Genomic DNA, 10,579 nt, shown 5'->3' with positions numbered 1-10,579 from the left:
ATTTTTCTTTTTTGTGCCGGCACCATACTGTTGTGTTTATTTCTTTTACTTTTTATATTCTCATTGTTATTTCTTTTTCTTCAACTTTAGAGTCTGTCTGCTTTTATTTATTTTTCTTTTTTAGGACCATCTTGTTTTGATCACTACAGCTTTGTAGTATATCTTGAAATCTGGAATGGTGACACCTCCAGCTTTGTTTTTCTTTCTCAAGATTGCTTTAGTTATTTCAGATCCATTGTGATCAAGAAAAAAAGAGAAAGACCCAAATAAATAAAATCAGAAATCGAATAGGACAAGTCACAAAAGACACCACAGTAATACAAAGTAGTATAAGAGAATACCATGAACAATGATATGCCAACAAATTGGACAACCTTCAAGAAATGGATAAATCCCTAGAAACATGTAATCTTCCAAAACTGAATCAGGAAGAAATAGAAACTCATTTCTGATTTTGTTTGTTTGAGTCTTCTTTTGTTTTCTTTTCAGTGCAAAGTTTCCTCAACCCTTTCTTTTAAAAACCAGCTTTTAGTTTTGTTCATCTTTTCTATTGCTTTTCTGGCTTCTCTTTCTTTCTTTCTTTTTTTGTTTGCTGTTTATCTATCTAATCTATTGATCTATCTACCTACCTACCTACCTATCTATCTATCTAAGTATCTAGGCTGAGAGAGAGGGAGAGAATCCCAAGTAGGCATCGCACTGTCAGAGCCCGACATAGGGCTCAGTCTCACGAACCACAAGGACATGATCTGAGATGACATCAAGAGTCAGATGCTTAACCAACTGATCCACCCAGGTGCCCCATCTGCTGTCTTTATTTCTGCTTTGATCTTTATTATTTCCCTTCTTTTCCAGTATTTACTCATTGATTTTATGTCTGGATGACCTATCCTCTGTGGAAAGTAGGGTATTAAAGTCTTCCATTATTGTATTGTTTGTTTTTCTCTTCAGGTCTATTAGTATTTGTTTAATATATGTAGGTGTTCTTCATGTTGGGTGTGTATATATTTGAGTGTTATATCTTCTTAATCAATTGACTCCTGTATCATTGTATAATGACCTTCTTTGCCCTTGTTACTATTTTTGGCTTAAAGTCTATTTTGTCTCATGTAAGTATAGCTACCCCTGCCTGCTTTCTTTTGGTTTCTGCTTGCGTGGAGTATCTTTTTCTATCCCTTCCCTTTTAGACTATGTACATTAAAGCTGAAGTAAATCTCCTGTAGGAAGCATACTTTGGGTCTTATATATACTTATCCATTCAGTCACTCTATGTCTTTTCATGGGAGAAGTTAATGCATTTCTTAAACAAGTTTTATTTGAGATGGGGGGAGAGGGGTAGAGGGAGAAAGAGAGAGACTCTCAAACAGGCTCCATGGCGAGCATGGAGCCCCTGACATGGGGCTCAATCTCATGGCCCTGGGATCGTGAGCTGAGAGGAAATCAAGAGTTGGGCATTTAGCCAACGGAGCTGCCCAGGAATCCTTTCAATACATTTTCGCTTAGAGTACTTACTGATACGTAAGGACTTGCTTAAGCCATCTTATTGTTTCCTGGTTGTTTTGTGGTTCCCTTCTACCTTTCTTCCTCTTTTGCTGCCTTCCTTTCTGAACTGATGTTTTTCTTCAGTGCTCTTCTGTTTATTGTGAACCTATTGTAGGTTTTTGCTTTCTGGTTACCATGAGACTTGCACGAAGCATCTTACATATATAACAGTCTATTTCATACTGATGACAATTAAATTTCAATCACATACAGAAACCCTACCCTTTTGCCTCCTCCTTTTATATTCTTGATGTCAAAGTTTACTTCTTTTTATGTTGTATATTCATTAATAAATTATTGTACCTATAGCTGTTTTTTTAAACACTTTGTCCTTTCACCTTTAAACTAGAATTAAGTAGTTAACACACCATCATATTGGAGTAGGAGTATTATGAATCAGAGTATGTTTGTCTTTACCAGTGTGTTTTATATTTTCATGTGTTTTAATGTTAGTAATAAGCATCCTTTCATTCCAGCGTGAAGGACTCCTCTCAGCATTTCTTACAAGACAGGTCTAGCGGTGGTGAGCTCCCTCAGCTTTTCTTTGTGAGGGAAAGTCTTTATTCTGCCTTCATTTCTGAAGACAACCCTGCCAGTTAAGTCTTCCTGGTTGGCAGTTTCTTTCCTGTAGTACTTTGACTATATCACTGCATTCTCTCCTGGCCTGCAAGCTCTCTGCTCAGAAATCTGCTTTAGCTTTATGGGGTTTACCTGGTATGGGAGTTTTGTTTTGTTTTCTCTCCCATTGCTTTTTAACTTATTTCTTTGACTTTGATTTATTCAGTTTTATTATAATGTGTCTTGGAGAGGATTATTGTGAGTTGAAACTTCGTGGTGATTTATTAGCTTCATAAACTTGGACGTCCAAATCTCTCCCCTGGTTTGGAAAGTTCTTAGCCATTATTTCTCTGAATAAGCTTTTTTATCCCTTTTTCTCTCCTCCTTCTGGGACTCCAATGATACATTGTTTGTTTGTTTGTTTTGGTTTTTTTGGTGGGGCCTTAAGTTTCATAGGTTTTCCTTATTCTTTGCCATTCTTTTTTCCTTTTACTCTCCTTATTTGGATAATTTCTCAAAAAAAAAAATAATGTTTATATATTACAGAGTGAGACAGAGCACAAGCAGGAGAGGGGCAGGGACAGAGGGAGGCACAGAATCCAAAGCAGGCTCCAAGGCTCTGAGTCGTCAGCACAGAGCCCGATGGGGGATCTCACAAACTGCGAGATCATGACCTGAGCCGAAGTGGGACATTTAACTGACTGAGCTACCCAGGCGTACCACGACCGGGTGCGGCTGCGGCGGCGGCGGCGTGCGGCGGCGGTGGCTTGCAGCGTCGAGCGGCGGCAGCGTGCGACGGAGGCGTGCTGCGGCGGAGGTGTGCGGCTGCGGTGTACGGCGGCGTTTGGCGGCGGCGTTTGGCGGCGGTGGCGACTACTGGCCAGAGGGGCGGGGTGGCTGCGCGTGGCGGCTGCGTGGCGGGGGTCTGATGTCACCGGGCGCTCGCCCCGGCCCCCCGCGGCTGCGGCTGCGGAGCCGGAGAGCGGGCACCAACGCAGTCTGGGCTGAGAAGGCAGCCCGCGCGGCCATGGCCTCTGGCGCCTCGGCTAAGCCGGCGCAGGGCGCGGGAGCGGCGGCCGGGCAGCCCCAGGCCTCCGCCCCCAGCCCTTGGCTGCCCGGCTGCCCCCTCCTCTCGTCCCACAGAGGCGGACACTCCACAGAGGCTGCTGCGCACCGTCCAGAAGGAGGTGGGTGCCGGAGGGGGGGGCGGGGTCTCGATCATGGGGGAGGGGGCTTTCAAGCCCCCAGGGAAGGGTCTCCGAAGGAGAGGTGGCCGGTGGCGGCGGCGGGGACGGCCATTGCCGGTTTGGGGCTCACCTAGCTGGGTATTTACCTCCCGCGGAACTGGAGGCGGGTGAGTTTGGGGGTTGGAGTATAGGGGGACTCTGGATGTTTTTATGCTGTGTGCAGGGGCGGGTGCAGCGGGAGGGCCCCCCCGGGTGTGGGGCACCCCTGGATATGTCTGGGTCGGACCTCCTCTTGTGGAGGAGCCGGTGGTTGGATCTCAGTAAGGTGAGGCAAGCGCCTGGCGCTGCTGACTGGGCGTATTGGGTGGTGGGGTCTGAATGGAGCTGCAGAAGGAAGACCAGATTTCGGAAGGGGGGAAAGGTTCACCGTGGAAAAATGCCCCTCATCCCAGATCTCCCCTTTCCCGCAAATTCTCAGTGCTTGGAGCCACCCCCAGGAGCCAAGAGACTCCCCCCGCCCCCCATCCCTGAAAGCCCCTGGCAAGTGGGTTACTCCATTTGTGGGCTTGTCCCCTGCTGTTTTGGAGGTGGGTTACACATTCTCTCTCGTGATCTCATGGTTCGTGGTTTTGAGTCCCACATCAGGCTCTGCCCTGACAGCACAGAGCCTGCTTGGGATTCTGTCTCTCTCCCAATTTCTCTGTCCCTCCTCTGCCTCATACACATTCTCTCTCTCTCTCTCTCTGTCTCTGTCTCTGTCTCTCTCAATATTAAAATAACTATAAAAATATGTAAAAGGATCTAGTGATTAAAAATTGGGCAATGCATAAATACATGGGCAATATCCACAGAGAGCAGGAAATTATAAGAAACAAATAGAATTGTTAGAAATAAAAACATAACAGATATGAGACTCAGCAGACTTGACACAGCAGAGGAAAAGAAACCAGTGAGCTTGTAGTCAAGTCAATTGAAATTATTAAAATTAAACTAAACGGAGGTGAGGAGGGGTGGAAGGGGGTTAAAAACAAGAGAGAATCTGAGTTCTGTGGGGCAATAACAATAATGACTAAATGTTGTGCATGTAACTGAGTCCCAGAGGGAGAAAAGAGAGAGTAGAATTTGGGAAAAATCTGAAGAAATAATGGTTGAGAAATTTCTTGGATTGATGATACCAACCCACAGATCCAAGAATCTCAGGGGACTCCAAGCAGGATAAACACAAAGAAAATTGCTCCTGGACATATCAGAGTCAAACTGTTAAAAAACAAAGACAAGAGCAGATGTTATGAGTGTTCATGGGGGGGGGGGAAGTTTACTGCTATTATTCGTTGAAGTAAATTTTCTGCCCCCTTTTCTCTCTCTTCTGCTGGGAATCCTATAATATGAATGTTATGACTTTTGATGGAGTCACTGAATTTCCTAAGTCTATTGTTGTGTTGCATATTCGTCTTTCTTTCTTTTGTTCAGCATCATTTTTGCCCATTCTTTTATCTTCTTGGCCACTAATTCATTCTTCTGCTTTTTCCAGTCTGCTGTTCATTACATCAAGCTTGTTCCCAGTCTCATTTACTGCATTCTACATCTCTGATTGATTCTTTTTTCATAAAGGTTATTTTTGAGACAGATAGAGACAGCACAAGTTGAGGAGGGGTAGAGAGAGAGGGAGACAGAGAATCCTAAGCAGGCTCCATGCCATCAGCACAGATGGGGCCTGAAATCATGAAACTGTAAGATCATGACCTGAGCTGAAACCAAGAGTTGGACGCTTAACTGACTGAGCCAACAAGGCACGCCAATCTGATTGATTCTTTTTTAACTCTTTTATCTCTGTTGTAAGGGTCTCACTGATGTCTTCCATTCTTTTCTTAGGTTCAGTGAGTATCTTATGGTTGTTGCTTTACATTCTCCATTAGACATGTTAGTTATATGTTTTGCTTAGATCTCTGTCCATGTCCTTTATCTTGTTCTTTCATTTGGGATATATTCCTCTGTCTTGGCATTTTGGCTAACTCTCTACCTTTTTCTCTGGGTTAGCAGCCTTCCATTTTACTTTCTGATGAAATAATGGAAGCCATAACAATCATCACAGTTAATAAAGGTCTGTAGAGAGAAACGTATGAATATCATATACATTCAATACTGTTAGACTCTTTCTTAGGAATGACAGTTGTCATGGCCACAAGAGAGAAATATTGGAGGAAAACTGGTGTTTCATCAACGATAGACAAATTGACAGTTTTCAAAAATCTGGAAGGGGAAATGAATACATACATAAAGGTCACCGAATGTAAAGAAAACTATTTGGAAGGGTGTGGGTTCTTTATGGACAAATATGGTTACGTTTTAGCAAAACTAGAAGAGATGGGATTCATGTATAGTAAACAAAACACAATCTAATGATACTTTTCTTCTAGAAGCCATTGGAAACACATATCGCACACTGAGATGCATGGGGCTGGTGAAGTGCTTCTATTACGAATTCTAGCTGACATATTTGCAATAGCTCAAGAGCTTACAAAATATTTGCCTTATGATTCTGAGTATGTTAGGTTTCAGGAACGGGAAGCAAGCCAAGATTCTGAGATGAGAGTAGGTGATAAGATAAAGACTGAAATAAAAGACTGTGTCATCTGTATTCATGTGAGGAATTAAACAACTAAGCGAAGAAATCCCAGGTATACGTCTTCAGTACCCACCAATGTGCTGTGAGGCATTTCAGCAACTTATTTTGGCCATAAAAGACCAAAGTGCTGATTATTTTGTGATAGTAATCTATTCTTATAAAACAATGAGAAATGTGGATGACATTATTCCAGGATTTGTCCTCTCTAGCCTGACAAGTGTCTCTTTGATTGAAGTGCCAAGAATCACATTTCAGATGATACATATTGATGATACAAGCCCAGAGGACATGGCAAGTATAGCAGAAGCTGTTATTAAATGTACGGGGAAGGATTATCCAGAACTCTCTATTGATCAGAGTAGATTATTCACTCCTGAATCCAGGTGTACTCTCCTTGGAAAGGCTTATGATAGCAAACCTCACAAAGGCAAACAGAACTCAGATGTCTAGTCGCTACACCTTGGATCCCTACAGTGTAGTAGAGGTGACAGCTGAGACAGAAAGGCACAAACACATTGCTCAATGATCCGTTGTGGAAGCTGAGACTGATAAAATATGTGTCCACTCAGAAGATTATTTTCCTGTCAGCACCTCCAGCTAATATTTCAGCAATACTTTATATGGGGCTGATGACACAATGGAGAAACATAAATTACTGGTGCTGAACTTTAGTGGTACAGTTACAGCCATAAGCCAGGATGTTAGAGAAGTGAAGATTGGTGATCATATTGCCACCTCTTTTCCTGTTGTGGCATCATCAAAGGTCTAATTCCTGACATCGTGTGTTTTCACAGCAAAAAAGTTTCCAGTTAGAAATGTACCATGTACATCATACTTTATAGTAGCTGGGAAAATTCTCACCCAGATATTACCAAATGCCAACTGTCTCTCCATACTTTAGGTTATGTCCCCACAGCCAGGGTCAGTACTAGCTGATGTGCTGACCTTGGCTGCTAGGGAAGTAGGTTGGAGGTGGGGCGCTCTTCTCTCCCTCTTTGCTCTTCTATGGCAAAAGGTAGAATGCTACCAAGCACTTATTTTTCAGTCACCTCTAGAGAAACTCTAGAGTGTTTCTTCAAAGAAACACTCACTGGCCTTCCATGCTTCTAGATGCTGTCTTCCTATGTGACCAATACCAGTCTGCATTCTACAGCAATTACTGCATAATGGTAACAATCATGCCCAGATCCACATTCTAAATCTTAGCCATCATGCTAAATAGGCTGCCCTGATAAAAGTCTGCCTGCAAGGATTTCATAAGAACTGAAAGAAAAATCCATGAAGGTCTTCAAGGATTCCATCAGAAACACACAAAAAGTGGCTTGCAATTCTGGACAGTCGTACTGGGAACAATTAGATTATAATATCCATGATTATAGGTTTTGGCAAAGCCAGGCTGGCCATATGGTAGTACCAGATAAATGTAAATGGCTATTTGCTAAGATTTTCCATTAGATAACCCATCATGGTAGGGACAAATTGGCTGTGATACAAAATAAACATTGATGGGGACACTTTTTTTGGTAACATTTATTTATTTTTGAGAGAGAGAGAGAGAGAGAGAGAGACATAGAATCTGACACAGGCTCCAGACTCTGAGCTGTCAGCACACAGCCAGATGCAGGGCTCAGACCCATGAACCATGAGATCAAAACCTGAGCCGAAGTCGGACACGACTGACTGAGCCACCAAGGTGCCCCATGATGGGGACACTTTGTAAGGAGGATAGAGGATATGGACCACTCATGTCACACCTGTAAACCGATACAATTCTGGAAAAGCAGAGAATTGTGAGTCATGGACTCGAACCATGTCTAAGAGACCCCTTGAGCATCTCCAAATGAATTTCCTACAATTTCCTCCTTTTATAGGTGTTGAATATCTGTTAGTAATGCAATATATATTTGGGGGTGGGGAGGAATGTATTGAAACATTCCCCTGTAAAAAGGCCACAGTACTCTCCAAGGGTAAAAAGTATCAGATTTTATGTCCCTTATCTTACATGGGTAATTCTGACTTATCTATCCATTGATAGGAACACATTTTACTGGGATAGTTATTTGCGAATTGTGCAAGGTTTTGCCTCTTACTTAGAAACTTCATTGGCCTTATCATCACTGATTGATTAGAAAAACAAAAAGAACAAATGGAATATTAAAGCCAAACTACCTAAACTATCATTCACATTTAGCCTCCTCCCCTCAGCAAGTCATGGATTGTTTCCCTATGAGACTGATAATAGTTCTATCCATACTTGGTTTCAATCCTTCACAAGCTGATCTAGGTAAGTATTGTAAAGGACTATACACTCAGTCCTTTCATCAACAGTGACAGATTTATTTTCCTTGCCAGTTATTTGATACATTGTGCATAACCTAAGACAGAGTGATTGGATGTTCTGCAAAAGACACCTGAGAAACACTTTCTATGAAACTTGCTGGAATGATTTCCAGGTACTCTTGGCTTCCATTACAGAAACTAAATCACAATCAATCGATCCTTGGAAACATATTTCTCAACTAAAACAACATCACTCGTCATCTTCAAATGCAATAATTGGAGAGTTATAGCCATTATGGATCCTAAACTTAGGTTCTTAAAAGCACCTCCAGAAGCACACAGTCCTTGGAAGTCAACTACTGACTGAAATATTCTTGGAAGCATATACCTTCCATTCAAGATCATTGCGAACAAGATTCTCCTAGATGAATGGAACCACTGATGGTCACACTCTCCTTGGCATACATTTGCTCTTGATTTTCTTGGCCACAATTTTCCTTTTAATAAGTGTATGATTATCCAAGTCTGTATTAGTTTATTTTTTCTGTTGCCAGTAACTAATTACTTACTTAAGTCTAGGCTTTATTAGAGACACCCTCCAACATAATCCGATCATTTGGCTCTCCCAAGCTATTGCTAGCACAGCACATTTGAAGAATTATTGGATATATCTCCCATGCCAAGTTTTGGAAAACCCAAACAATGGCCAAATCTGCTACTAAAATGATTTTCAATAACAATAACGTATAATCTTAAGAAACGATGGACTTGTATCTTTTGATAACATTAAAGACAGAGTTGCTACAATGATCTTAATGTAGACACCATGGCTCAAATTGATAAAGACTGGCTTAACCATTGTTGGCGGTTTTCTTGGTAGCAGTACTATAAATCAGACATTTGAGACCATGAGTCATTCAAACTAGATGAGCAAAAGTTAAAAATATTCATGCCTAGAACTAACTGAGCATAGTATGAAGGTATATTACATCAAAATGACCAACACATAAGTGAAGAAAAATATTCTCACATTAGAAGAAATAGATATAAATATCCTTGTAATGTAACAATGACTTTGTCACAACACTGACACAAAAGATCAACTCCCTAGTGTGCTTCTAGGTTCTCTTTCCTGTGAGAAACCAGACTAGTCAGTGCTAATCCAGGGCCAAAACTAGTTGTTCTATATGGAGCTAATAGACCATTCCAAGTGCATGGCTCCCAACCTCTTGGGAGGACTATCTCTCCTTACAAAGGATGTAAAGGGACAAAATCTTCCCTGGAGGTATAGGCGATAAAAGGAAAAACAGACTCCTGAGCACACTGATTCCATCCATGTAGCTGGGCAACTGGAGAAGTCATCAAATATTTGTCCTTCATGTCAGCAGATCTAATAGACAGTGCAGCTCATGCTCAGAGGCACACCGAATCCGGCTGTCGTCTTTCGCTAAAGATATTATAGATCCTAGTATCAGCTTTAGCGTTCTTTTAAACTGGAAGGTGTCTTTGCCATTGCCAGCACACTTTATTGTACCTGGGTTAACACCACCAGCAAGATGGAACAAGCCACGTTTTAAGAAAAAAGAAAGAAAAGGGCAACTTGATACTAAGATGACTCAGGTAAGTGTGGGATTTGTTTTATTGGCCAGTGCTGGAAAATATTGGGTCATGGTTCTGGAGTATCTTTCAGGTACTTTTTTTTAATACCTTTTTTTTTTTTTTTCAAATAAAGGAGGCTCCAAGCCCCGCCCGGAGCCCAACATTGGGCTTGAACTCAGATCAAGAACTGAGCTGAGATCAAGAGTTGGACACTTCACCTACTGAGCCACCAGGTGCCCCAATACTTTTTTCTTTAATAACACTTTTATATGTCTCATAATCAATATCTGCTGTCCAGAATCTTAAATGTTCATGCACAGACACTATTCTGCCAATGGATCAACAGATGATACGAAGACAAAACAGGATAAAATCATGCTGATTGATTCTCGAACTGAGAACCAGCCCTCTACAAACAAAACCTCACTTCAAGGGGAATCAACAATAGTGATGCAATGTGGACAATTCCTGCAGCTTTGGCTGAGAGGATGTGGATAGGGGATACTAAGGATGAGTGGTTCCTATTCTTTGTTTTCGGCTACGGCAAGAACTAACCACCAGAACTGGTTTGAAACCTGTCTCACTTGATTAATGACAACTTTACATCAATAAGCACATATCTGAGAACTAGCCAATCAGTGGCAGCCCCAGGCTTCTGGAAGCCAGTAAACCCAAACAGATGCACTCCAGTAACTACACTATCACAGATAAAGACCAGCCAATCTCTAAATGCTCTCTCTACAGTCAGTAGATCTTTACACATCCAAAATCCCATTGAAGATCAGCT

At 41.9% G+C, this 10,579-nt stretch overlaps 1 long non-coding RNA gene across 2 annotated transcripts in view; it reads left to right on the top strand.

Moving 5' to 3' along the window:
• Window positions 1-3,047: 3,047 nt before the first annotated feature.
• Window positions 3,048-10,579, top strand: part of LOC122232522 — a 31,184-nt gene continuing 23,652 nt past the window's right edge. For both annotated transcript variants that reach the window (XR_006209850.1, XR_006209849.1), the window contains exon 1: window positions 3,048-3,287. This is a non-coding gene — a long non-coding RNA (uncharacterized LOC122232522). The remainder of the gene's footprint in view (window positions 3,288-10,579) is intronic.

This window comes from Panthera tigris, chromosome D3 (genome assembly GCF_018350195.1).
Source record: "Panthera tigris isolate Pti1 chromosome D3, P.tigris_Pti1_mat1.1, whole genome shotgun sequence".
Lineage (NCBI taxonomy): Eukaryota > Metazoa > Chordata > Mammalia > Carnivora > Felidae > Panthera > Panthera tigris.
This window is presented reverse-complemented; position numbering and strand designations above follow the sequence as displayed.